Raw genomic sequence first — 27506 nt, 5'->3', positions numbered from 1 at the left:
CAGCTCCTGGTGTGCAGATTCTGCCCTTTTAAAGAGACCGATACTCAACACTTCCATTTTTGACTCTAAGCTCTCTAAACCTAACCCATCTCTGTTTCAGAGAAGTTTCCTTTAATGCAGCAGCTCTCAACTGGTGGGTCACGACCCCTTTGGGGTCAAATGACCCTTTCACAGGGTTGCCTAAGTATCAGAAAACATAGATATTCACATTACAATTCATAACAGTAGCAAAATTACGTTTATGAATTAGCAATAAAGATAATTTTATGGTTGGGGTCACCACAGCATGAAGAACTGTGTCAAAGGACTGCAGTGGCATTACAAAGGTTGAGAACCACTGCTTTAAAGTCATTTTGTGCTTAATGGTCTCCAGTGATGATTTTAGAAGTGAGTTATAAGGCATACCCAAAAATGATCTTCTCAGGCCATGTACAAACAGTGATTTCACTCACTAACTTGTAATTGAAATGAAGAATTATGTGGCCTTCCACCTGGAAGAGAACTTAAATTTTCTCTGAATCATGGTTTGACTGAGCTAATATTTATACATTTAATGCGAATTTCAGCATTTTAGTTAAAATGTTCTTTTTACGATAGTTCTCTGATGAGAACAATTGAAATTATAGTCATTAATTGTGTGTGCAATGACTGGGGAAACACTAGAGTATATGCAACTGATGGGCCAAAATATATGTGCTTTAAGAAAGAAAAAGAAGAACATAGAAACAAAAGTAGACAAGGATAGATAGGGTTCCCTCTCTCCTTCCTCCCCTCTCCCCCTCCCCCATCCTTTTTTTTTCTTTTTCTCTTCCTCTTTCCCACTTACTTTCTTTCTGAAGGCTCTCATTTCTCCTCTGACCTTCCTTCCAAAGGCATCACTATTTCTTACCTTTCCATCCAGTCTAATAAAATAAATCACAAATATTTTGAATTCCTCCATTGAAAGATGGATTTAGAGCATTCCATGCTTACAATGACCAGGTCTAGGAGTGCAGAGCAGTGTTGTATGCTTCCATTTTTAACTCTCAACCAACCAAAACATGAGTGTTTATCTTCAGACCTTGGCTGGAGCATCTGATTGATCCCACTTGGGAGACAGACTGAGAATAATGGGCCATTCTATTTTGACTGAGACACAATTGCCTTGAACTTGTCAGGAGTTCAGGTGTGGGGATCCAGCTACCTGGGGGCAGTTGCTGGAATGTGATGGTCTGTGCTCTCTTGATCACACATCTGCCAGGCTACAGTCCTTGTAGGGCCCGGCTCCATTTCACGGGAATAACTTACCTATTCATGAACAATGAGGGTCAGATTGTACTTTTCCTTAACACAACATTAACTCTCAAAGAGCTGGAAATTCAGTCCCTGGTCCTGTGAGCTTAGACTCCAAATCAGTCACTGAGAACATTATATGAGCAGTAATCCCATTAAATATATCATCTTGCAAATATCTAAATCCAGTTAATTAACTTGTATTGCAAAAAAAGCTCAGAGATAGAGTTTTCAGAGCCCAACCACACATTTTAGGGCCCTAATTATACTTAAAAACAAATTTTGGAATCTGCTTTTTTACACAAAGTAGGAGGGAAACTGCCTTCTTGGGGAATAAATGATTGTGGGGGTTGAGTTAATGAGACTTGAACAGAAGACAAGATATTCAAACATCTCAAAATTAACTGCTTTCTTATATAAACTTTTTAACTTGCATCCTAGGGAGATTTTTTTTAATAAAGGGATTAAACAAAGTCTGCCATTTTAATTAAAATTCATAGCAACACAATGGCATCTTTACAATGGTCACAGAATTAACCAGCTCCTGGATTTAGCTACCTTCAGAGTTCAGAATCAAGTGACTTTAGCATGATCCACCTCCCCCCACCCCGCCATGTGTGGATTGTAAATTAATCATAGGAAGGGCTTAAAAATAAAAATAATGATTCTACTTAATAGAAATTACTAGATTAGAAATGTCGCATAATGGTTTTATTGGGGGGTGCATAACTTTATCTTTGTCTAGGATGGAGGCCTGTGAGTATTTTGGAGAGAGGGAGACACAGAGAGACAGAGACACACTGAGGCAAACTGCAGACAACGCTCCTGGTGTGCCTGCTGCGCACTCGCCTTATCCCTCAGCCACGCTGGATCTTCATCCCTATTTGTCAGCAATATCAATCCCCTCAACACAATCTTTTCGTTATGCTTCATGAAAAATCCACACCCTTGAAGTGTGAAATTCAAGACCGATTTATTTTACAATAGTTGAAATTGTGGTTTCTCTAGGCTATTGTTCAACACACAGAGAAAAGAATCACCATAAAGTATAAGAATAGTTTAAATATAAATAGTGCTATTCTTTCAAATAGTTCACATTCTTCTCTTACATGTAAATCCATTTATATGTATAAAGAATATTGAAATAAAATCTTTTTTGAAATCTCGGTGCCAACTGAAATCTGGGGCAGATATAGTTTTTAAAAGATGTCAACAGGATTGGATTTGTTCTCACTGAAATCCATGACCCCATTTGGGGCATCATAGTGCATTGTCCTGAAGAATAATGTCCTGAAAATATTCAGAGATTCTTTCTAACATTATCATTCTTGCTCTCCAAATGTCACCAACACAAAGCATACCACTCTTATTAGAAAAATGTGTCTTATTGGGTATTTATACCAACACAGTTTTGAGGAGTGTGTACTCAGAGGCAGACAGGCAGCCTGGGAAAATAAAGAATTCCATTGACTACCCAGCCTTCTTTAGAGACTTTTTATCTAGAGTCCACAGAAACAATGAATTATCTAACTGCAGACATGCAACCTTGGTCAGGAGGTTCTACATAACATAGGCAGTAAATGCTGAGTGTCTAGTAATTTCAGGAATGTGTACACTCACCTTAGTGAGTCTTCAGCCTGGGGTTGGGGAGATGGTTCAGTGGGTCAAGTGCTTACTTTGCAAGCTTGAGGACTTGAGTTTGGAATCCCCAACACCAATGTAAAGGCCAGACATAGCAGTCCGCTTACACAGGGGTTCTGGAAATGGAGACAGGACACCTAGGACAATCTGGCTAGCTGGACTAGTTGCATCAGCCAGCTCTGAGTTCAAATGCGAGACCCTGCCTCAATATATAAGGTGGACTGAGGTGAGGGAGATTCCCATTGTCAAACCTAAGGTCCCCATATGCAAGTGCCCACCCATATATGTGTAATATTCATATGCACACAACAGACCTAGTAACTGCATCTCAACCATTTTCTAAGAGCCCACTATGTACTTTGTGATATTTAGCACTAAGAATGAATCAGAAAACACCCCCTTTGCCTACTAAAAGCTCTGTGAACTCAGAAACAACTGTTTCTTTTTCCTTTATTGGGAACAGGGAGAGCAATTGTTTGTTTGAGACATGGTCTCTCTATGTAGCCCTGGATATCCTGGAACTCACTATGTAGACCAGGCTGGCCTCAAGCTCAGAACCACCTACTTCTGCCTCCCAAGTACTGTGATTACAGGCCTGTACCACCATACCTGGCCAATCATTTCTTCCATTTAATAGACAAGGAACCCGAAGCTTGCAATTCCTCCTTTTTAAGAATTCCTCATGGTTTTCTCAAATTGTCCACTCAAAGCCACAGATCTAATGAGTTATGAGGCTGGGATTCAAATCCAGGGCATCAGCCTCCCAAACACAGGCTTTTGGTCAAGAAGCTACATTCTTTTGTGAACACATTACCCTATAGCCTATGTCTTAGCAGTTCCCGATATTGCTCACGTATGCTCACACTGGAATTAGGAATACTGGAGTTCTGCTGGTTGGTCACAGGTCTCCTAGAGGATGACATACCCCAAGAAACAGCATGCCCACTAGTGCTGAACTGATAACTCTAAACAGGAAAGCTACAAATGACTCTTCTTGATGATGTAGAATGCACCAACAGTTTGCCAATAGCAAATGCTTGAGTTAAACTCTGGGCACTTAGGTTGGGCTGAATCTAGTGAAAGGGTTAACTGTCTCCCAGGCCTCCCCTCTTCCCTACCCTGGGTCATGTTGTCTAAAAGCGAGGCTCCCTGCACCACTGCTAACCCAGGACGTATCCTAATGACAGTATAATTAGAAGTATCATTGTGGTAATGATTCTTTTCATCTGGAACACAGGCTCACAAAAGGGGGCTCTCATTCTGCTAATCCCCCCCTTCCTCTCTCCCATCCTCAGCTTTTCCCCTACTGAAGGTCAGCAGAACAGAGTTAATACCAGGTGTTTGACAAGTCCTCAGACTCAGGGCTAATCAAACTAATTAAAGAGAAACGCATCCAAATTCTAGTGAATTATTTTACTTTTAAAATGCTTCCCATTCATCAGGCTTGGTGGGTTTGTTTAATGAAGATGACAATGGGCCTCTTGTTCCTGCGACCTATAGCCACTTGGTTCGGGTTCAGTGGGCCCAGAGAGAGGCATCCAGGCCTTAATCTGGTCTTTCTTTTCTACTTAAAAATCCAAAGGGTAGAGAAGTTTCTGATTTTTATCAGACCCTCCAAGGCAGGAAAGGAAAGACAAAAACCATTTCCATGCACTGATTTGATATAGCCAGAATCTATTTGTTTGACTTAAAGGCCCCTTGGAAGACTTCCATTGTTCATTTCCCACATGTAGAATACAAGACATTAGGGAAGCATTAGAGCCACCAGTATACTTTCCAATCCCTAAAACCAAGAAACCCCAGGAACCTGTCCCATAGAGAAACCTTTGCAGTACCCTGCAGCTCAGGACTCTCCTAGGGTGTGCCTATCTCAGCCCCTCTCCCAACATCCCCCTTGGAAATGAAGGAGGATATTGAAGATACTGGGGCCAGATGTGCAAGAGAAAATGGAGTTTCGATTCTTAACAGGAGTGATTATTCTTTTAAGTCAAAGGACTTTTCATTCCCATATTCACCAAGGACATCTCAGATGGAGCTGCTCTCTGCATGAGCAAAATAACACCTCCATATAAATAACTAGGTAAAGTGTTTGGAGGTAAATTTGAGCATTTAGAACAAATTGAGATTAAAATGCATGTGCTCCTGCCATGTTAAAAAGAAAATCCAACAGACAACTGTACTAATAAATTTAATGTATTTAACAAGGCACAGATATTTAAGATGTGGCTTTTAATAATGTTAACCAAATTCATCATGAGCTTATGGTTTTAAAACTCATAAGCCACAAATAAATACCACCTCCAAGATTCAAAACCTTAAATCCAAATTATTTAATGTAATATCTTCTCATTTAGTGCAAAGATAGTAAATGGTATCTTAATCCTACCATCCAAATAATTATCTAGCATTTGAACATCACACTGAAAAACCACCATTGTTTATTAGAAACTAAAATTTAAATGAGCTACTTTCTTTCATCATGTTTTTCTTAAACTTTTAAAATTATGTTTATGATCTTAAAGTGTTATTGCTTTAAACTTTCATGGGAAACACCTTTTTCCTCCTCTCTGCAGGCTAAATGCAGATCAGGTCTGGTCAACACCACTTCACTAGTCTGACTAATCGTGAAGATTATTTTATGTCTGAGAAATGAATTTGCACCTGTGGTAGTTCATTGTTTCCAGGATGAAAATTATTAGATTTCATAAGACGTTCCATATTCAAATGCCTCCCTTGTTTCTCTGAATAGAAGAGAAGCTGAATAGATAGTTAAATGAGATCACTTTGGGTATTGCTTCCTTTGGAGTTTTGAGACACGCTAACTCCATAATGTGATAAAGGGAATTATGACAAAAAGGGTGAGATTGTTGGCTTTAACCCATTGTTATAAACATTGAAGAAATATATATTATAACTGAAAGAGCTTTCAGCAAGCTAGCTAACGTCTAGGTAAATGAAGTTGAGCAGTTTTCTATGCTACAGACTTCTTTTATATGTCTACTTGCTCCATTTGTCTAAGAGAATAGACAAATGCACCCTGTTTCAAACTAATTTGCAGCATCTTTCATTTTGGTGGTCCCTTGGACACATTTGTGAAAAGCAGGTTTATGACCAGCTTAGGGCATCTCATTGCTATGTAGATTCTGTCCACCGCCTCATCTGTGCCAAACAAGAAAGATGTTTTAGAAAATCATGATTTCCAAATTTATCAATATGTGAAATGGCTCAAAGTATAAAATGGACCAGTGTCTGGAGGCAGATTCTCTTGCAGTTGATTTTAGCACCCTTAACCAATGCACAAAAGTTGTTTTGAAAACCAGGTGGATTTGAAACTGGAATGAAAATAACCCAAATGAATAAAGGTCTTACTTTTTTTAATCCTGCAACAACCTTAGAAAGTCCATAAAGAAGATGAAATGTAGCAGTTCAGACATTTTCAATTTAATGTGAACACTGAGGTGGGCCTGACCTGAGTGGCTCCAGCTTTACCCAGAGTCACTCTGAAATCTTTACTTATTTCTTGCTCAACAGGATGAATCCAAGTCATGAGAAATGTCAAGTCCTGGGTGGACTTTTTTTTTTTTTGGTCGTTTTTTTATTTTTTTAAGGTCAAGAACTAGACTTAATGCATGGGCTTTCAGATGGTAATATTGAAATCAAATTCATTTGTCAGCTGAGTTTAAGACACAATAGGAAAACCATTATCAAAAGGTAGCCACAATCATTCTTTTTAAAAAGGGGGAGTGCTTCTTTATTTCTCTTATTCCTATAGTTCCAACTATATAGACACAAATTCTCTGCCTCCAACTGCTCTTATAGGAACTACCAATAAATTAAAATAAAAACTATTTTATCTTTCCCTCACATTTCCGTCCCAAAATAGTTCCCCCCCACACACACACACTTTTTTCAGTCTTTTTTTTTTAATCACCTAGGGAATTAAATCCCAGCTATGGATTCAAAATGACAGATTTTGTGGGTTTTACTTTTCAGCGATGATGTCATTTGTGGGGAATTGTTGGGTAAACCATACACTCTTTTCAGAAACCTGCAATTACCTCTCTGAATAAAGAGATCAATGTCATGTTTCTAGAAATAATGGCTAATGATATGTCTCCCAAAAGGAAGTGGCATTATTAATTACCTCATTGTGAACACACAGTTTATAGACAGCTCAGAGGGCCACTCGCCCAATTAAGTATAATGACTATAGCTTCAGTTAGTCCAACTGCATCTGGATTAACAAGCCTGCAGCTTTACAGGCAAGGGAGGTAGACATGCGCAGTTAGGCATGCTCCCAGGCCATACCTGCACACAGGAAAGATGTGGCAGCAAGAAGAGAAAATTCCCAATGATTTTGCAATCATCCCCTTTGTTTCTATGTCAGCTGCCTTAGTATTGACCTCACCCCCAATGTCGTTTAAACTGTATAATTTATATGTTAACTATATACTTATATGTGAAAATATTTTAAATGAGTTTAAAGATATAAAATTTTAATATTGTATTTAAAATTATATTTGAAATGTATTCATTTCTGCATATACTCATAAAATGTATGATTTATATGTAAGTTGTATGGGTAATTACAGAACTATATATTTATATATAAAATACAGTAAAGATATATTAATAACTTAATACAAAAAATTGACAAAGAACAATGAACCATGACCCAAGGGGCTACAGATACCAACTAGAATTTACCTCTGTCAAGAATAAAGATATTGGATGTGGTGACACTGTAATCCTAGTACTCTGGAGGTGAGTTTAAGGCCAGCATAGTATCAAAAACTAAAACTAAAAGAATGAAGACAAAGTCTGTGTGTGTGTGTGTGTGTGTGTGTCTGTCTGTCTGTCTGTCTGTCTCTGTCTCTGTCTCTGTCTCTGTCTCTCTCTCATTGCACACAGACCCATGTGCTAAGATCAGTCATCTCTTAGATCATGTCATCCTGCTTTCCATCAATGGGTTACCCGAGCAGTGCTGGGCTGTTTGTTTCATTGAATTTTCTAACTACTATGGAGGCTACATGTTGAGACATGGGACATTTAACATGTGCTCTGTTTGTCTCATTAACAAAAATTTGTCAAACCACGGTATCACTGATGAAGGACATGTCCCACTCCCCAACTCTGGCTACAGTGGGTGCTCCTTGGCTCCAGCATGGACCAGAGGGCATTCCCCTCTTGTGAGGATGTCACTGGTATTATAGAGAAGGAACTAGGGATGCTGAGTGTCCACATGCCAACTGTATTGTCCATCTAAACATTGACATCAGGAGCTCATGAAAGTCTCCCTTGGCCATTTAAAAAACTCCCATATGGCCCCTAACAGACCATGTAGAATTAAAGAATCGGCCACAGATCAAAATATATGGCAGGAGCATGCCTAATTTCATTCCTAGAAAAACACTAGCATGTGGGTGCCAGGAGCACAAACAAGATGTTCACAACAGTAGGATTTGAGACTAAAAATGATAAACAATGGAAATCTGAACAGAATACTATGCAGCAAGGAAGATCAATAATGAGTACATATGTATAAGTGGTTAAAATGTGAGTGAAGAGATGCCAGGCACAAAGTCCAAGAGAGTAGTTAAGTCTGAAGAGTGAGGCAAACATCAAGGGCCAGGGAGATCTCAGAAGGCAGAAGTGCTCTGCAAGAATTGACGGGCAATGTGTTCACAAGATTTTCACACCCACCCTTTATCCATACAGTTATATTTAATTTAAGAGCACGAATATTCTACATCTTCTATATGTTTTCCATTATGTCTGAGTTATGAAAGCCAAGTTTCCTGGGAGAACACTACATATGAGGATGTTCCCAGCAATGTCATTTATAGGAGGGGAAAAAAGACAAGCAGTAGCCAGATATTGTAATATGACAATGATTAAGTTCATAATGTGTTGTATGATATTTTGTATGTGTTCTGACAAATAAAGCTTGCCTGGACATCAGAGAAGCAGAGCAGCCAGCCACTAGAGAGTTCTTATCTCTGCGATCTCAGAGGTAAGATTCTGTCTCTACAAATCCTTAATGGTCATGCTAAAATCCTGTCTCCACCCACCTAGTGCTGGGATTAAAGGCATGAGCCCCTCATATGCTGGGATCAAAAGCATGAGATCCCAAGTACTGGGATCAAAGGTGTGAACTATCACTGCATGGCCTCTATGGTTAACTAGTGGCTAGCTCTGCCCTCTGATCTCCAAGCAAGCTTTATTTGTCAGAACACAAACAAAATATCATACATCATTCACCCCTTTTTGTCTAAACAAAAAGGAAAGGTTTTAACTAACATAGAAAACTATATACAATAATTACAATAACTATATACAAAAATATACAGGAAATAATTACATTAACAATGTCTAGTCCATTAGCAGTTGACAAATTCAGAGAAAATACTCCATTATCTATCCTATTTTGGTAAGTCCAAAGTGTTGTACCTATTTCACTTTCTATCTTAACTTGCATTATCAACCCAATAAAATCTTTTTATGTCTCTCAATCTTATACACTTTATATCTCTTTTGTGAGTTTCCTTTCTGAGTCTAGTAACAAGGGAAAATATATAACTATCTAGTCTTCAACTCCATTAGAGACCTGAGAAGGATATAATATTACTTGAGTAAACAGGAAGTGTAGAGCAAATGACTTTCAAAAAATAAGAAATGACAGAAACAGCTGGCTGCCTGGACAGTCACCCAAGGTTCCTCTGCAACATTGGGGCATCCATCTTTGGCCTACAGGACTAGAATATCTGACAGACTTATCTGTGAAGGATTTTTGAAGGACTGTTCCACCTTGTCTTGGAAAAGTTGTACAGTCACTTTTTTCCTGTCCTGCTTGTCCAATTTGGACAGCATACTGTCAGCAGTTGAGGCAAGGGCACTTTCTTGCCCACTGGCTAACTTTTGCCACAAAAAAGTAAACTCCATATGGGATTTCTTTGATGCCTACCATCTTCTCTGAAGTAGATTGGTGCTGCCAGGAGCATACATGTCTCATTGTCATAAAAATCCCTTGTATTATTAAAACATCTTAAATGCTTTATTCTGTAGATCTCTGAAGTGCTTGAAGACCACTTGCCTATCTAAAATATATCTCTGTTTGACCTTGAAAACATTCATAACATGACTACAAGTTTGATTGTAATAAGGTGACTAACTCCTAGCATACATTTCTTTATTATCCTAAATAGTTTGTAATAATGACTTTCAAGGACTAGACATTTACATTGTTAGATGAGCTATATAGGTACAATACCTTGAAGAATAGTAGAAAAATATGTACAGTATGTTATAACCAAAATAATCTTAAATTTGTATCAATATACAAAAATCCATATCAATGTAAAATATTTAAAACTAGTAGTTGCTTTCCAAAAACCACCCACCCTACTTTTTGGGAATGTGGGCATCATGTTCTTATAATTACTTCCTTCTGTCTGGGGGCAGCAGAATCATTAGGGAATCCTGAAAAAATATGGGTTAATTGTCAAGTCCTAGGAGAGCTAGCTATACCATTTGTTGTCCAGTCTCTGTGTGATGGGAAAGTTCAGAGCTTGTCTCAAGTCCTGGCTAGAGCAGTCTGTGAGGCTGGATCATCTCAGCCTGTCACCTTGAATTGTGCTGAGCAATTTGTAGTCCAAAGCCGATCTTTAGGTGTTGTTTGTCAGCTTAGTGGCCTTACCATAGTCCAGATGGCATCGTCATTGTGGAATCCCATCCTCCTTTTTGGAGACTTCAGAGATCACATTAGGTCAGATTTTTCCTTTTCTTGGTAATTTTTTTTCAGGTAGTTCTCCCTTCTTCTTTGGAAGTTTATTTGTCCAAAGGTCTTTAAATTCCTCAAGATGGTTGTTTTATTCTCCTGGAAAGACAAAAACAAAACCTTCCCCAACCCTAACTTTGGGGTGCTTTCCTTTGGGCAAGTTATATCTGATCAAATAAAAAGCATTTGTTAGTTTTATAAGTTAGTTTAATTGAGTGGTAACACTGTTTGATGAACTATCACCTCTTCTAATCAAGAGGTCAATCTTGTTCAAATCTAATCTTTATCAATTTTGATTTATGGTTTCTCCTGAAAATTTGTTTTATTTTCTAAAGCTGTTCTATCATTCAGAGGAGTATAGTTTTTTACAATTGGCATTAGGTCCTTTAATTGCTCTGGGGAATAATTTCTCCCACAGTGACCAGGAACAACTGAACCAAATTTGACATGGGGGCCTGTGAAAGACCTCTCAAGGTGTTTCCTGATGGCAAAAGGTTACCCTGTCTGTCCCTAGTTGATCTGCATTCATTGGTTCAGTGTCTGCCTTTGCCACATCTTTGGCATACTCCAGAAAGTGGGGGTGGAGGGAGCTTCTGTTTGGATTATTCTTAGAAAAAACATTGTTTCTAGGAATGCCTTGTCTACAATTCCTTTTTGGTGACCTTGTTTGCCACAATTAAAACCCTTGACAATTCAATTTTCTTCAATAATGTTATGGTCATTATCCAGGAAATGTCTCTGGGTACTGGTTTATGAGAAGAGAAGGTTAGAAAGCTACAGAGGCTGAGCAGTCTGAACTCAGAGTGGGATTCCTTTAGCTTTCTGCACTATTTGGTCAGAAATAATCATCAGAACTTGAATTTCACCTTGCCCTCTAGCTACACGGCACAAGGCAATAGCAGCAGTAGTCTCATATTTTCTATAAATATGACTTGTAATTTAAAAAGAGTGGGGAGCTATATGTGGTGTGTATGCACTTATGAATGTTGGTGCTTGTGTGCATGTGCATGTAGGGCTGGAAGCAATGTTGTGTGTCTTCCTCAATAACTCTTCCACCTTAGTACATATAGTTTTGGTACAAAGTCTGTCAACATACCTGGAACCCCTGAATTCAGCTAGATTGGCTGGCCAGAGTTCCAAGGAACTTCCACACACACCCCTGCCCCCAGCACTGGGATTACAGGTGAACTCTGCTGGAAGCCCTCGTGCTTGTACCCTAAACACCTTACCAACTGAACCATCTCATCAAGAAGTGAAAGAGACTTTTAAAAAGGATTTCTTGAAAAATGTAATAGCCAGAACCTGGAAGCAACCTAGATGCCCCTCAACTGAAGAATGGATTTAAAAAATGTGGTATATATACACAATGGAGTACTACTCAACTGTAAAAAACAATGACATGAAATTGGCAGACAAATGGATAGAACTAGAAAATATCATCCTGAGTAAGGTAACCCAACATGATATTTACTCACTCATAAGTGGATACTAGATGTAAAGCAAAGGATAATCAGACTACACCCCACAGCTCCAGAGAGGCTAGGAAACAAGAAGGACCCTAAGAAGGACATACAGATCACCTTGGGAAGGGGAAACAGAGGAAATCTCCATGAGTAAACTGGGAATGAGGGAGGGCAATAGAGGGGAGGGTATGGGGATGAGAACATGAAGGAACGGGATGGTCCAGCTGGGGGAAGGATGGAGTAGGAAAGCAATGAAAGAGATATCTTGATAGAGGGAGATATTATGGGGTAATGGAAAAACCTGGTGCTAGGGAAATTCCCAGGAATCCACATGGACGACCCCAGATTAGACTATGAGCAATAGTGGAGACAGTGCCTGAACTGGCCTACCCTGGTAATCAGATTGGTGAATACCCTAACTGTAATCATAGAACCTTCATCCAGTAACTGATGGAAGCAGATGCAGAGATCTACAACCATGCACCAGGCTGAGCTACAGGAATCCAGTCAAAGAGAGGAAAGAAGGATTATATGAGTAAGGAGGGGGGGGGGTCAAGATCATGATAGGGAAATATACAGAGACTACTGAACCAAGCTCATAGGAACTCACAAACTTTAGACTGACAGCTGTGGAACCTGCATGAGACCAGACTAGACTCTCTGCATATGGGAGACAGTTGTGTAGCTGGGTCTGTTTAAGGGGCCCCTGGCAGTGTGGTCAGGATCTAGCCCTGGTACATGAGCTGGCTTTCTGGATCCCATTACCTATGGTGGGACACTGTGCCAGGGTTCTGTGCTGTTGTTCCCTTTGGGGGAGGGGACCAAGTAGGCACAGAGTCAACGACACAGACTCTGGGAGAATGTTGAAACAACAAGCTCAGTTTATTAAGGAAGAGGCAAGCCTTATATACCCTCCATCCCAACCTGGAGGAAGATCTGATGAATATGCATCTGCTGGTGTGACATGGCTGCCTTTCATTGGTCCAGGTCATCTCCAGATCATGTCTCAGCTGCTGTTGCTAAGGCCCTTAGGCAGACCCAGGTTGGCTCTCAGAAATTATCTTTTTTTACTGGTTTGGGCCAGCTAGCCCTCAAGCCTGTTAGGGATGAGTCATCCCACAGGACACCTTGCTCACCCTTGATGTGGGGGGGGGGGGCTTGGTCCTGCCTCAAATGAATGTACCAGGTTTAGCTGTCGCCCCATGGGAGAACTTGCCCTTTTGGAGAAGAGGATGGTGGGGGGGGGGAGGTGAGGGTTGGGAGAACAGGGGGAGGGAAAAGAGGGGATCTGTGGTTGGTATGCAAAATGAATTTTAAAAAGTTAAAAAAAAATAAAAATGTAGGGAAGAGCTAGTAGGGTTTGAATCAAGTAACTTGAGCAAGGAAGATGGCAGCTATTATTCCCACCAGGACATGGAGGCTAGGAACCCAAGAAGCATTAGGGCACAACCACATCTGTGAAGAATAGGCCCTTTTCTTCTACCCCAGCCTCTCCTTGAGGACTAGGCAATGGAGAATGAACCTACTATCTGGTCCTCTCACAGCCATTGGCATTCAGGTGTCCATTGAGGCTGAAACGGGAGCCTCTGGTGTGAAGGCCCTCTCCATTCTGACACACTGGTTCAGCCATGGTCATCAATGCCTTTCTTCCAACTGCCCAGCTCAGTTTTCAAATTCCTTCTCTCTCTCCACATCCAGAGGGGACACTAGAATAAATTGGCACAATAGTCACTTATAGCCAGTAATCCTGAATTAGCAAGCCTCCTGTCCCCAGCATGCCCTTCTCTCTAATATTCCCTTTCAGAGGTCTACAGAGCAGCCTCCCAAAGGCTCTCTGTACAACTTTTGGCTCAGAGAACATTAACTCTAATATCAAGGCATAGCAGTAGCTGTGAGAAGCAGGAAGCAAACTTTGGATGAGTGTGTGGACAGATGAGGCACTCCCAAGATGAGCCCTAATTTAGAAAACAAAGTGGTGGTATACCTCCCATCCAAATGTTTCCACAACTCATTCACACAGCAATTATTTGTTGATTCCTCACCAGGTGCCACATACTGCTCTTGTCACCCATACAAACTAGAGAAAAGTCTCTGGCAGTCCCCATAGACAGAAGAAAAGCAGGCCAGCCAAAGAATAAAAACTACACATGCTGGGCTGGGTAGATGTCTCAGTCAGTAAAGTGCTTGCCTTGCAAGCACAAGGAACTGAGACCAATCCCAAAAAAACCATGTAGGAAAAAAAAAGCCAGGCTTTGTAGCACATTCTTATAGTCCCAACACTGGAGGTCTCTCTAGTCAGCCAGCCACCCAAACATATTTGTAAGTTTCAAGCCAGTGACAGATCCAAAGAAAAGGGTGGATATTACCTGAGGAGCAATCATGCCCAGGGTTGTCCTCTATTCTGCACACACACCTGCAGATGTATGCCCCACATGCATGCACATACACACAACCAAACAGAGGCTAGACTGTGCCTGAATCTTTCTGTTCACCTGGGGATTAGGTAACTCCAGGAAAGCTGAGCTGTGAAGTCAGTCTGCTTCTCGAGGAAGATGGAGAAAGTAATGGCTTTGCAGTCACACTCAGATAGTTCTGGTCTCTGGGCTGTGGCTAAACTCCAGCAGGAATCTGTAATGACATGAACTACAAGCTGGCAGTTCTGATGAGGAGATGCAGATAAATACTTACAAGAAGTTCCATTTTCTAAGATGTCATTCTTTTCTATATGCACACATATAAAACAATGTTGTGAAATAAAATGCAGTAGAAACTTTAAATCATCTGTAATTCACTACCCCGGCATAAATATTTCTTGTGTATATACTTACTTCTAGTTTTTGCCTGTGATTTTTCATAGTTCTTGTCATATATGTGCATATTTACTTGTGTTTTTAAATATTATATCATACACACCTTTCCCTGTTCTTCCTAGCCTATATAGTCAATAATTTAATCTTGATATTATTAAACCACCAATCTAATATTCTGTAATTTATCCAGTCAATTCCCTTCTTTGGGGGCATTCAGATGATTCTATTATTTTACTATTATGGAGAAACTTATAATTGATATTGTTATGCATAACCCCTTTTACTTCATACTTTCTCATGAGTTTGATATTAGTCATTGTATTTGTTACTAATATCATTGATATAACCAAAATACCTAACAAGCAACTTGAGGGAGGAAAGGCTTATTTTGACTTATGGTGGAAGGGTTAGGGTGCATCATGGGGGAAAAGGAAGCACTATAGGAGTATGAAGCAGATGGCACATTCCCCCTATCAGGAAGCAGAGAGATGAATACTGATGCTCAGCTCAATTTCTCTTTTTTATTTAGTCTAAGTTCCCAGCCCATGGGATAGTATCACCCACATCCAAGCTGTGTCTTACTGAATGGGTTAAAGCATTCTGGATAATCTTCATATATATACCCAGACACATGTCTCCTAGGTGATTTTAAAGACAGTCAATCAACAATGAAAACTGACCACCACAGTCTTTGTAACGTATTTCCTCATGGCTGTGTTTTCATTTGTCCTCTTCCTCTGTCCAGTACTTTTCTTAGGATCACTTCTGAACATCCGGGATGCCCTGTGCTTTCACCCAAGGGAAGACACCCTAGGGCAGAGGTCCTATCCAGGTTCAGTTCTTGCAACAATCTCTGTCTCTGTCTCTTTCTCTGTCTGTCTCTCTCTCCCTCTTCTCTCTCTCTCTCTCTCTCTCTCTCTCTCTCTCTCTCTCTCTCTCTCTCTCTCTCTCTCTCTCTTTCTCTCTCTCTCTCCCCCTTTCCTCTCTGTCTGTCTGTCTGTCCGCCTGTCTGTCTCTGTCTCTGTCTCCCCCCTGCCTTTCCTCTATATACAGTCTTATAGAAAGAAAACATGAAACAGTACTCTTTGGAGGAAGAGGACTTTCCTTAAACAATACATGTAGAAAGGGCATAGTGAGGAGTGATTTAACATACAGGCCAGAAGTCCCTTCAGCCCAGTCTGTGTCTCAGCTGCATTTGGGTGGGTATAAAATACCATAAACTGCATGGTTTATAAACAAGAGAAATTTGCTTCTTACAGTGATGGAGGCTGAAATTGATCAAGGTCAGGGCACAGTGTCTGGCAGGGTCACTTTCTGACTCACGAGCGGCACCTTCTTGCCATGTCTTCACTTAGTGGAGGGACACACAAGCTCACAAGACCTCTTTCCAAGACACTAATGCCATCTATGACGGTCTTCCCTCATTACTCTCCAAAGCCCCTCCTCCCATATGTCACATCGGGGCCAAACTTTCAAAATATCAGTTTTGGGGGGAGACCAAACATTCAGACTTCATATTTTCTCCTTCTTGCTGTGTTAGATGGGTCCCCCATGTGGAATCAGACAGTGAAGTGAAAAAAAAATTTTTTTTGACAATTGAGTCTTTTAATAGAAAAAAAAAACTACACGTGCAACAGTAGCAACACACATTTCTTCCAATCCAGACAGCTCTGAGTTTCAGTTCTTCGCCTAGGGAGGTGGCCTGTACACACCTACAACCACAGCGTGGTCCTGTTCTTAGGGCTCTAGCGTCAGCTGTTCTCTTGCTGCATCTTCTTCACTTCCGATGCAAACACAGCTTCTGCTGAGGCCGTGGAATCAATGCAGTTGGCCTTAATGGAAATCACAAAGTGTCCTCCATTCCGCAGGAAGGTGTGGGCATTCAGGGCCACAATCCGGGTTTGGTCTGGCTGCGCCACATCAGCAAAGATCACATCCACCATTGTGATAAGCACGCGGTATTTGTGTGGGTGCCGAGCATCTTCAATCACAGGAATAAAGTTGGTCCTCTTCTTGGCCAAGTTGATGAGGTCACGGCCAGAACTGTGGGAGAACTCAACTGCGTAGACCAGACCATCCGGGCCAACAATATCAGAGACATGAGAGACGGTGGTACCTGAGGCTACCCCAAGGTAGAGCACCTTGGCCCCCGGCTTGATGTGGATCTGGTCTACGCCCCCCAGGATTGCTGCTGCCAGCTTGGAGCGGAAGGGGTTCCAGGCTCGGCACTCAATTTTGTCATCTCCCTCCGAAATAAAGACTCTCTTCTCCCCATATATGGATTCTCCAGGGACCAGATTCTTTGTGACCAGGGCATCCTCCTTTCCGCGACAGATAAAGACGCCTTCATGCCGATGCGGTTCCACCATGACATTCTTCCCTGACTGGTTGCCTCTTTTGCCTCCCCGGCCACCACCTCGACCCCAGCCGCCCCCAGACAGGAAGCCTCCACCTTGTCCACCTCCTCCTCTTCCACCTCCTCATCCCCTGAAGCCTCCACCTCCACCTTGACCTCGACCTCCACCTTCACCAAAGCCTCCTGGTCCCCCGCCAAAGCCTCCTCGTCTGCTTTGTCCTCCTTCTCTACCGCCTCTGTCACCAAAGCCTCCTCTGCCACCAAAGCCGCCCCCACGGGGGCTGAAACCTGGCTTCATCACTGCGTTCTGGTCACGTGGCTCTGGCAATTTGTGGTGTCCTCTACTCCACCGAGGTGAAAAATTTTAAATCTGCATTTAACTAATCTGAATGTGAGCCAACAAGGACATCGAAGAGTCTCTTCGGGGAAATCCAGAAGAGAAAGAATTTTCCTCTTTTTTGTTTCTTTAGGAATAAAGTTTTAACAAGGGGACACAGAGGTGATTAAGGATAGAAAATACTGTCCTTAAAAGTCTCACTTTGACAATTTCACTAAGATGGTCTATTACAGGTTCGTGCTCTCCTAAGCACAATGCCCTAAGACTTTCCAGCTGTAGTTACTGATCAATCTGAAGAATGACATTTCTGAGAATGACGTCTATCAATCCAGCCATCACCATCGATGGGATTCATATGACTATGAAATAAGAAATGCCAAGGAATTTACCTCTTTGGTATTGGATTGAGATTTGATGGAAGAAACAGCCAGGCAATTAATTCTATTTAGGAACCATGCATCTCAGCTTTGAAGTAAAATGGATTTCCCTGTGGCTTTATATTGGTTACAGCTTTTATTAAATTCAATTACTTTTCCCTCTGGTCAGCTCCATAAAGGTACATTCATAGAGTGGGATGGCTCTTAACAGAACTATTTCCACTGGAAAAGATGGTGCCTGAGTGGATTTGGCCACTAAAAAGGGTGGTTCTATATAAGCAAAATAACAGATGAGAGGGTGTGTTTGTGTGGTGGTCTTTGAGTCTTGCCACCCTCTCATCAGCTAGCAAAGCAAAGAAGCAAGACTCAATCTCATTATCCGTTTTCTACTGCCGTGCCTGTATCCCCACTCAATGCCCTTTGTCCCTTCACTACAGAAACCAGTGAAACCAGGGGATGAAGGGACTCTTCTCTGGAGACTTCTGGAGGTTCAGATTTTTGGCATGGGAAAAGCCCAGAAAAAAAATTATCTGGAAAGATCACTGGGAAGCAAGGCCACCAGCTCTAGGCCTAGTTCTATCTCTAGCCAGAGGAGATTGGTTGCATCTGTTCCTGAACCTTGTCTTCATATGACCTAAGGCAGGCCTGATGACTTAGCTTCCCTGACCTGTATGGCTGTCCTAAGACTCAAACAGGAGAGTGAGACAGTAAATAAGTCACCATAGCAAGGCATTGGGGTGGGGGGAGGTGTTTATTTGTAATTTATGAACTAGCAAATTGCTGTTTCAATGTTATTTCATGTAAACTATGGTTTGAATAATTTTCTTTTCCAACTGTGCTAGGATGTATCTTACAATGTGGAAAGAATGACCTTCTTCCCCAAAATGCCTACTCAGAGATATTTCTAAAATCTAATATTATTTGGCTAGAAAGTGACTGCAAACATTGACTGCATCATCAGCCAATCAGGTGGCAGCTCCCAATGAAGGCATTTTCTGACTTCAAGTCCAATGTATTTCTCTAATAAAATGACCAATTTTACAAGTCCCGGGCATTGCTTAAAAATGGTTGTATTAGGATCAAAAGCTCTGGTGCCACCTGGGACCAATAAGTGGTCTGTTTCTTCCAGAAACATCACCTACTTCAGCCCCAATCCTGGTTTCATGAAATTAAGAAGCACGAAAAACATTAGGCAGGCTCAAAGAGCTCATTGAAGAATTATGTAGGTAAAATTCAATATTATGAGCTGGTAATTTTCCTCCAGGTTTGTCATTGAAAGGAGCCAAGTCTAAACTACAATCAGCATGCCTTCCACCAGTAAAACACTTCCCAAATGAGATTCAAACTCAGTCACAAAATCTGCAAGAAGTGGCCTAAGAAGAGTTGAACCTGATTGTTTGGTATCTGCATTGCCCTCCCTCACTTTGCTTTGTGAAGTTGTAGTAGACGTGAGTTCCAGGCAGAGTCCATTTCAGCTGACGTAGCCATCATGCCTGACATTAGAGAGGGCATCCTTGACACAAAAGATCACTAGCAGCCGCATCAGACTTCACAGTGGAAGGATCCTATGTTCTGGCACTTTGGGTATACAGTGTTTGGCAATTCAATTGCTTAATCATTATGTGTTGACATTAAATCACTGAAGTTTTGTATACTGATTTAGACAATGGGGTTAATGTAGGGGCATAGGATGTGGTTCTGAGCTTAATGGGCTCTGAATGTAGTTTGACAAACATGTAAAGACAGTGGCTTAGATTCAATATTATTTATCAAATGACCACACTGATTGTCTATTATGTGGGATGAGTTTGTCTAGGATCTCAGAGAAGGGCACAATATATCTACTCAGAGAATGGAGCAATGTCTCTTTTAGACAAGCTGCTGGAACAACTAGTCACCTATGTGTTTTTTAAAAATATACTTAATTGAGATCTAGACTTTTCATAAAAATTAAATCAAAATGGACTATAAACTAAAATTTGCAAGACAAAACTATTAAATTCTTAAAGATAAAAAACAAAAAATTAGATAGTCATGGCTATGGTGATGACTTATAAATCATAACAAAGGTTCTGTCTGTGAGAGAAATAACTGATATGCTGAATTTCACTAAAAATAAAACTATGCTTATGAAAGACACTATAAACAGAATAATGTGTGTTATCAAAACAATAAACAAAATACAATGACAACATGAAGTTGGGAAGATCTGGGGAAAATTAGAGAGGAAAGTGTGGGGTGGAAGTGGCCATAACTCACTGTATACATGCATTGAAATTTTCAAAGAATAAATAGAAAGAATAAGATTAGGAAAAATGTTTACAGAAGACACATCTTGTAAATAAAGATGTATTTGCCCCCAATTATATAAAACACTCTTAAAACTCATCAATAAAAAAGTTAATACCTTAATTAAAAAGTAGCTGTTAAAACATAGCAAAAGAGGGTTGGGGAAAAGTCTCAGGCAGTAAAGTGCCTGTCTTGGAAACACAGTGACCTAAATTTAGATCCCCAACATGCAAATAACGAGTCTGGGCATGGTGGTAAGTGCTTGTAACAGCACCTGGGAGGTGGGGACTGGGTGATTCCTCGAACTCATTAGCCAGCTACACCAGGTTTGAGACTCTGTCTCAAAACATAGAGAGTGATTAAGACAGCGACACCAATTCAGTCAATATACCAAGGAGGAAGCCACTGAGTGTTTGAATGCCCCATCTGCTGATTATGCTCAGTTTCTCCTTCTCAGGAGAGTTCTTCTGCCTGAACTGAGACTCAGCCTTTACCTTGATAAACACACAAGTGGGAGAAGACAATGGAACCCTTCCTTGTGAGCCATTCTGATGGGAAGGTGGTGGCATCTCTGCCTTTCTTAATATGGTATTGCTAGCTTTCTATGTTGTGTCAAAAACATTCTTTAAAGTCCTTTTGAATTATATACCAAATTCAGATCACATAACATCAGTGACTGTTTATCATGCTTGGTCACCAGTAATTTTATGTGAGAATGTGTAATCTTTCACAATTCCACATTTTGGAATGTGTGGAAAATCATTCAAAGACAATTGGTCAAGCTAACATAATTGTACTTCAGAAAAATAATTTTTCAACTATTTAGAAGAAAGAGGGGTGGTGATTAAAAAAAAAATATGATAGCAGAGTTTCAGACAGGCAATGGTCCAGATGATGTAATCACTCATATTCTCATGATTCAAGAATTTGGAAGATTATATTATTGTATGGGTAATGATGAGTCAGAACAGAGATATGCATGTCATCTAACAAGGCCTCTCAGGTCTTTATTATTGGGCTGCAATCTAACTGAATCTATTGATGTTGGTGAATTATGAGTCAATCAAAACAAAGTTGGGAAGCCCAAACAGCAGGGTCAAAGGCCAAGGTAAAAGTCTTTAAGTTTTCATCAAATGTTTCTATCTCACTCATTTCAGGCACGTGGTAAAGTTGTATTTTATGACCCTCTGCCTTTGATATAGAACTGTTATACTAGTACTAGTCAGTAATTTGTGATCAGAGATAATCTGACATTTCTCAGTGGAGGATTTAACTAGGTTCTCCTCCGCTATCTCTTTCTCAATACCAACAAGATTTCAATGAACATCAGCTCTATTCCTTCAGGCACTAAAGACATCTCAAAGAAGAGCCTCCTAGGCAAGCTGCAACATGCAGCTTGAGAAACAAGTCTTTGTTATTCTGAGCTACTGATATTTAGGGGATAGTTATTACTGAAGCATGACCTTGCTGATTGTGATGGATAGTGCACCCATTTCCCTAGGACAGAGCTCTCCAGTCTAAAGACTTCATCTGTACTTAGGGTTCTATTTGAAGTCAGGAACAATAACTGAAAACTTCAAGATATCTAAATGAGGGGACTGGAGAAATGGCTCAGTGATTAAGAGTCCTTGCAGATCTTGTAGAGGACCAGAGTTCCTAGCACTCACATTGAGTGGCTCATAGCTGCCTATAACTTCAGGTCCAAGGAATCTGCATCCCTCTTTTGGCCTCCATGAGCAACCCCACATGCATACACGTAAAAGAATAAAATAATTTAGAAAATATATCTGTGGTGGTTTGAATAAGAATGGCCTCCATGGACTCATGTGTTTGAATACTTGGTCCACAGGGAGTGGCACTATTAGGAGGAATGACCTTGTTAGAGTAGGTGTGGTTTCGTTGGAGGAAGTGTGTTACTGGCGGTGGGCTTTGAGATCTCAGAAGCTGAAGCCAGTTCTCTTCTTGCTGACTGCTGATCAAGATGTAGAAGTCCTCTACTGAAAATTCTCTGTTTAGATCTGTACCCCATTTTTAATTGGATTATTTGTTTTTCCAATTTCTTGTTTCTTGAGTTCTTTATATATTTTGGATATTATCCCTCTGTCAGATGTGGAGGTAAAAATCTTTTCCCATTCTATAGGTTGTCATTTTGTCCTATTGGCGGTGTCCTTTGCTTTACAGAAGCTTTTCAGTTTCATGAGGTCCCATTTACTAATTGTTGAGATTAGTGCCTGTACTATAGGTGTTCAGATGCTGCTTCCTGTACCAATGCATTCAAGGCTATTCCACACTTTCACTTCTATCAGGCTCATTGTGTCTGGTTTTACGTTAAGGTCTTTGATCCATTTGAACTTGCATTTTGTGCAGGGTGACAGATAGGATCTATTTGCATTCTTCTACATGCAGACATTCAGTTATGTCAGCACCATTTTTGAAGATGCTTTATTTTTTCCACTGTATATTTCTGGCTTCTTTATCAAAATTCAGGTGTCCATAGGTGTGTGGATTTATGTCTAGGTCTTCAATTCTATTCAATTCCATTCCACATAAGTGTGTCTGTTTTTTATGCCAATATCATGTGGTTTTTATTACTACAGCTCAGTAGTATAGTTTGAAATCAGGGATGGTGATACCTCTGGCAGTTCTTTTATTGTATAGGATTGTTTTAGATACCCTGGGTTTTTTTGTTTTCCATATTACATTGAGTATTGTTTTTTCAAGGTCTGTAAAGAATTGTGTTGGAATTTTGATGGGGATTGTGTTGAATCTGTAGATTGCTTTTGGTAGCATGGCCAATTTTACTATGTTAATCCTACCGGTCCATGAGCATGGGAAGTCTTTCCATCTTCTGATATCTTCTTCAAGTTCCTTCTTCAAAGTGTTGAAGGGTTTTTGTTTGTTTGGTTTTGTTTTGGTTTGTTTTGGGGTTTTTTTGAGACAAGGTCTCTCTGTGTAGTTTTGGTGCCCATCCTGGATCTTCCTCTGTAGACCAGGCTGGCCTCAAACTCATAGAGATTCACCTGGCTCTGCCTCCTGAGTGCTGGGATTAAAGGCGTGCGCCACCACCGCCTGGCCCTGCTTGGACTTCTAATTGCTGAGATTGGACTTCTAATTGCTGAGATTACAGCTGTGCTACCACACCGCCTTCCTCCCTCCTCCCCAAGGGGTGTTCTGTAACAGTTTCCTATCATACAGGTCTTTTATTTGCATGGTTAGCGTTACCCCAAGATGTTTTATATTGTTTGTGGCTATTGTGAAGGGTGTTATTTCCCTGATTTCTTTCTCAGCCCATTTGTTATTTGTATATAGGACAGCTACTGAATTTTTTTTATTTAATCTTGTATTCAGTCACTTCACTGAAGGTGTTTATCAGCTGTAAGAGTTCCCTGGTAGAATTTTTGGAGTTGCTTATGCATACTATTATATCATCTGCAAATAAAATACTTTAACTTCTTCCTTTCCAATTTGTATCCCCTGATCTTCTTTAGTTGTCTTATTACTCTAGCTAGAACTTCAAGTACTATATTGAATAGATATGAAGAGAGTGGACAGCTTTGAGGAATCTCAAATGGCTGAGATAACACCTAAAGAAATGTTTAACATCCTTAGCCATCAGGGAAATGCAAAGCAAAATGACTTTGAGATCCCATCTTTATCTGTCAGAATGGCTAAGATCAAAAACACAAGTGATAGTTCATGCTGGTGAGGATGTGGAGCAAGGAGAACACTCCTTCACTGCTGGTGGGAGTACAAACATGTAGAGCTGTTTGGAAATCAATACGGCAATTTCTCAGAAAATTGGGAACTGATCTATCTTAAGACCAGCTATATCACTCCTGGGCATACACCCAAAGGAAGCGCCATCCTATCACAAGGACACTTCTCCAACTATGTTCATAAGAGCTTAATTCATAATGGCCAGAAATTGGAAACAATCTAAATGTCCTAAACTGAAGAATGGATAAGAAAATGTGGTACATTTACACAATGGAATATTACTCAGCTGTTAAAAACAATGACATCATGAAATTTTCAGGCAAATGGATGGAACTAGAAAAAAAATCATCCTGATTGAGGTAACCTAGACTCAAAGAGACAAACATGTTATGTACTCACTTGTAAGTGGATATTAGCTTAGCTGCAAAGTAAAAGATAATCATGCTTTAGTATACAGACCCAGAGAGGCTAAGTAACAAGGAAGGCTTAATGGAGGATGCAAGAATCTCCCTGGAAAGGGGAAAAAAATAGATTTCATGGGTGGACTGGGGTGGGGGAGATGGGAACAGCAGGAATTAGGTTGGAAGAGAGAGAAAATACTGGGAGAAATGACTGGAATTGGGAGGGGCATTTCCAGGGAGAGGTAGAAACCTAGTGTAATGGAAACACCATGGACTCTATGTATAACCCTAGCAAAGACTCCCAGTAATGGGGGACACAGAGCCTGAACAAGCCATCTTCTGTAACCAGGCAAGGCCTCAAGTGGAAGGTTTGGGACACAAACCCAGCCCCCAAACTTTCAACCTACAGTTTGTCCTGCCTTCAGAGTGTTCTGGGACCAGAGCCTAGCAGAATCATCATCAAAGAGACCAGAGAGAAGTTATCCAACAACTGATGCAGAGTCCCACAGCCAAACATTAGGTGGAGCTCGGAGAGTCCTGTGGAGGAATGGGAGGCAGAATTAGAGGAACCAGTGGGGTCAGAAACACCACAAGAACAAGGCTCACAGAATAAACTGATCAGGACTCATGGGGGCTCACAAAGATTAGGGGTCCTATAGGGCTCTGACCTAGGTTCTCTGCATATATGGGCAGAGGAGCTTGGTGTTCTTGTGGAATTCTTAGGAATTATTAGAAATCTGACTTTCTTGCCTACTTGTGGGACCCTTTTCCTCCTACTGTGTTGCCTCATCCAGCCTTGATGTGATGGTACGTACCTGGTCTTACTGTAGTTTGTTATTTCGTATTTGGTTGATGTCCCTGAGAGGCCTGTTCTTTTCTGAAGGGAGGTGCATCTAGGGGAGAGGGGAGGTGGGGGAAGAGACTGGGGGAAGGGCAGAGAGGTAAAACTGTTGTATGTAATATGAGAGAATTTTAAAAAAGGATGTAGAACTCTCAGCTCTTTCTTTAGCGCCATGTGGGTCTGCACACCACTATGCTTCCTGATGTAATGATAATGAACTAAACCTCTGAATTATAAGACAACCCCAATTAAATGTTTTCTTTTACAAGAGTTGCTGCGGTTATAGTGTCTATTCATAGCAACAGAAAACCCCAACTAAGACAATATCTAAATGCTATTGAACATCCAACTCATACAAGTAATTCCCATAGTTCTGATCTTAAGACACACAAAATTTACTAACGTTCTATTATTCCAACTCAATTTCCATTTTCTCTGCCTAGTAACTACATCCACCCTGCAATGGTGGCGAACACTGACAAAAGCTTACTGCATGTCACCCACTCTTGAGCATCACATATGAATTTGCTCTCAAAAAAGATGCCAGGGTTTATGAGGCTGTCTAGGACGAGATGCATTTGCTCTCAGGATTTGAAATATTAGAACTCTAAATCTAGAAGCCAAATAAAGGAAGAAAAAATAAAACAACTGACTTAAAGTGGCTTAAACAATAAAGGGATTTATTGTTCCCATAACTGAAGTAATTCAGTCAAGTCACCCTCAAGCACAGTTTGCTCCAAGGGTTCATCATGTTCTCTAATGGCCAAGTATGTTTTCTCTAAGTTCTCTACCTCTGCTCTAAGTGTGGTAATTTCCTTCACTCTGGCTTCCCTCAGGATAGCTAATGGCTTCCTCCAGGATAGCAAAATAGCTACCTCTGCCAATGATCTAGAAGAAAAGAGAATGTCTTATCCCAGAGCCCCAAAGGCAAAGACTTGAGGCTAACTCATTGAACCAGCTTGGCTCATATGCTTACCTCAGAATGGAGACCTAAGGAAGAACACAGGTGGGTGGAAGGTGCTGAAGTTCCTCTAAATCACATCTCTGTCTAGGGTAGGGAGCTAGAATTAGCTTGTCTGAAATCCCATGAAACCCCAGAAGAAATGTGGACTACCAGGAAATGCCACAGAACAATGCCATGATGGGGAGAGGAAATAAGGCTTAAAGAGCCCAGTTTGGGAACACAGGAGTCAGTGACGAGTCCTGGCTTTAAACCCTGGTCTCTCAATGCCAAATCTCATCATTTTGACAACTGACTTGAGGAAAGGCTACATTTTGGACTCTTGGTCAGGCATCTAGGTCAACAGAGAGTCATGATCACTCATATATAATCTGTTCGTTGACCATAACCTCAGGAGTTCGTAACACCATGGCAAAAGTCCTCTGATTGTCCAACATGTCTCTAAATGGATAGAAGGCTTCTTTAGAAGTCTGGTATATGGGTGGTATCAGTTAATGTAAGAAAGTATGCAACTTCAAACTCGTTTCAAGACCAGATGTCAATCCTCCTCCAGCACAAATTATTGAGAGTCAAGTGAGATGGGAAGAAAATGCTTCCTTTTCTCAAGGCTGAAAATTCCATAAGGAATTATCAGCTAAACAGCACCAAGATTAAGCTCTGTGCCTGCCCCAATGTTTGTGGTGGACAGATGCTTTGTGCTTGGTATACCCTCAGCCCTTCTGATTCTGAACTCTTGATGACTGTGCTCCCCACATCTCCCTCCTACTCCTCCTTTCCTCCTCATGTCAGGAATGGCCCTCTCACCAGCTGTGATTCCATTTAAAAACAAACCATACTGGGTGTTAGTCTTTCTCCCTCATGGCTTTCCATCTGCCTGATAGTCACTGCTGTCTGTAAAGTCCATCTCAGTTCTAAAGACTCTTTCTGTACCCTCATCCTGACAACTACATCCCTCCCTGCAGTCCCTTATGTCTCTCCCACCTCCTGTTCAATCTCTTCTCCACACTGATTCATGGTTTTTTAACCTTAAAATATGATCTGATCCAATTCCTCTTTGTTTTGTGTCTTGAAGCACACACACACACACACACACACACACACACACACACACACACACACACGGTTATATTTGCTTGTCTACTGTCTGTGTCATCACCTAGATTTCAAACTTCTCAAAGACAGGTATATTTTAGTTATCAATATATATTCAATAATTAGCATACAATGAGAAGTAAATGCTTAGTATATAATAGGAGTTCAATAA

The 27506-nt window shown here is 40.7% G+C and overlaps 1 pseudogene; it reads right to left on the bottom strand.

Annotated features, from left to right (window-relative positions):
* Nucleotides 1-7563: 7563 nt before the first annotated feature.
* On the bottom strand, nt 7564-27206 carry LOC128094861 (rRNA 2'-O-methyltransferase fibrillarin-like; annotated as a pseudogene).
* Between the last annotated feature and the right edge of the window lie 300 nt (nt 27207-27506).

The sequence above is a fragment of the Peromyscus californicus genome, unplaced genomic scaffold (assembly GCF_007827085.1).
Source record: "Peromyscus californicus insignis strain IS unplaced genomic scaffold, ASM782708v3 Scaffold_4__1_contigs__length_199733344, whole genome shotgun sequence".
In the NCBI taxonomy this organism is placed as follows: Eukaryota; Metazoa; Chordata; class Mammalia; order Rodentia; family Cricetidae; genus Peromyscus; species Peromyscus californicus.
The sequence above is the reverse complement of the archived record's forward strand: the minus strand, read 5'-3'. Positions and strand labels throughout refer to the sequence as shown.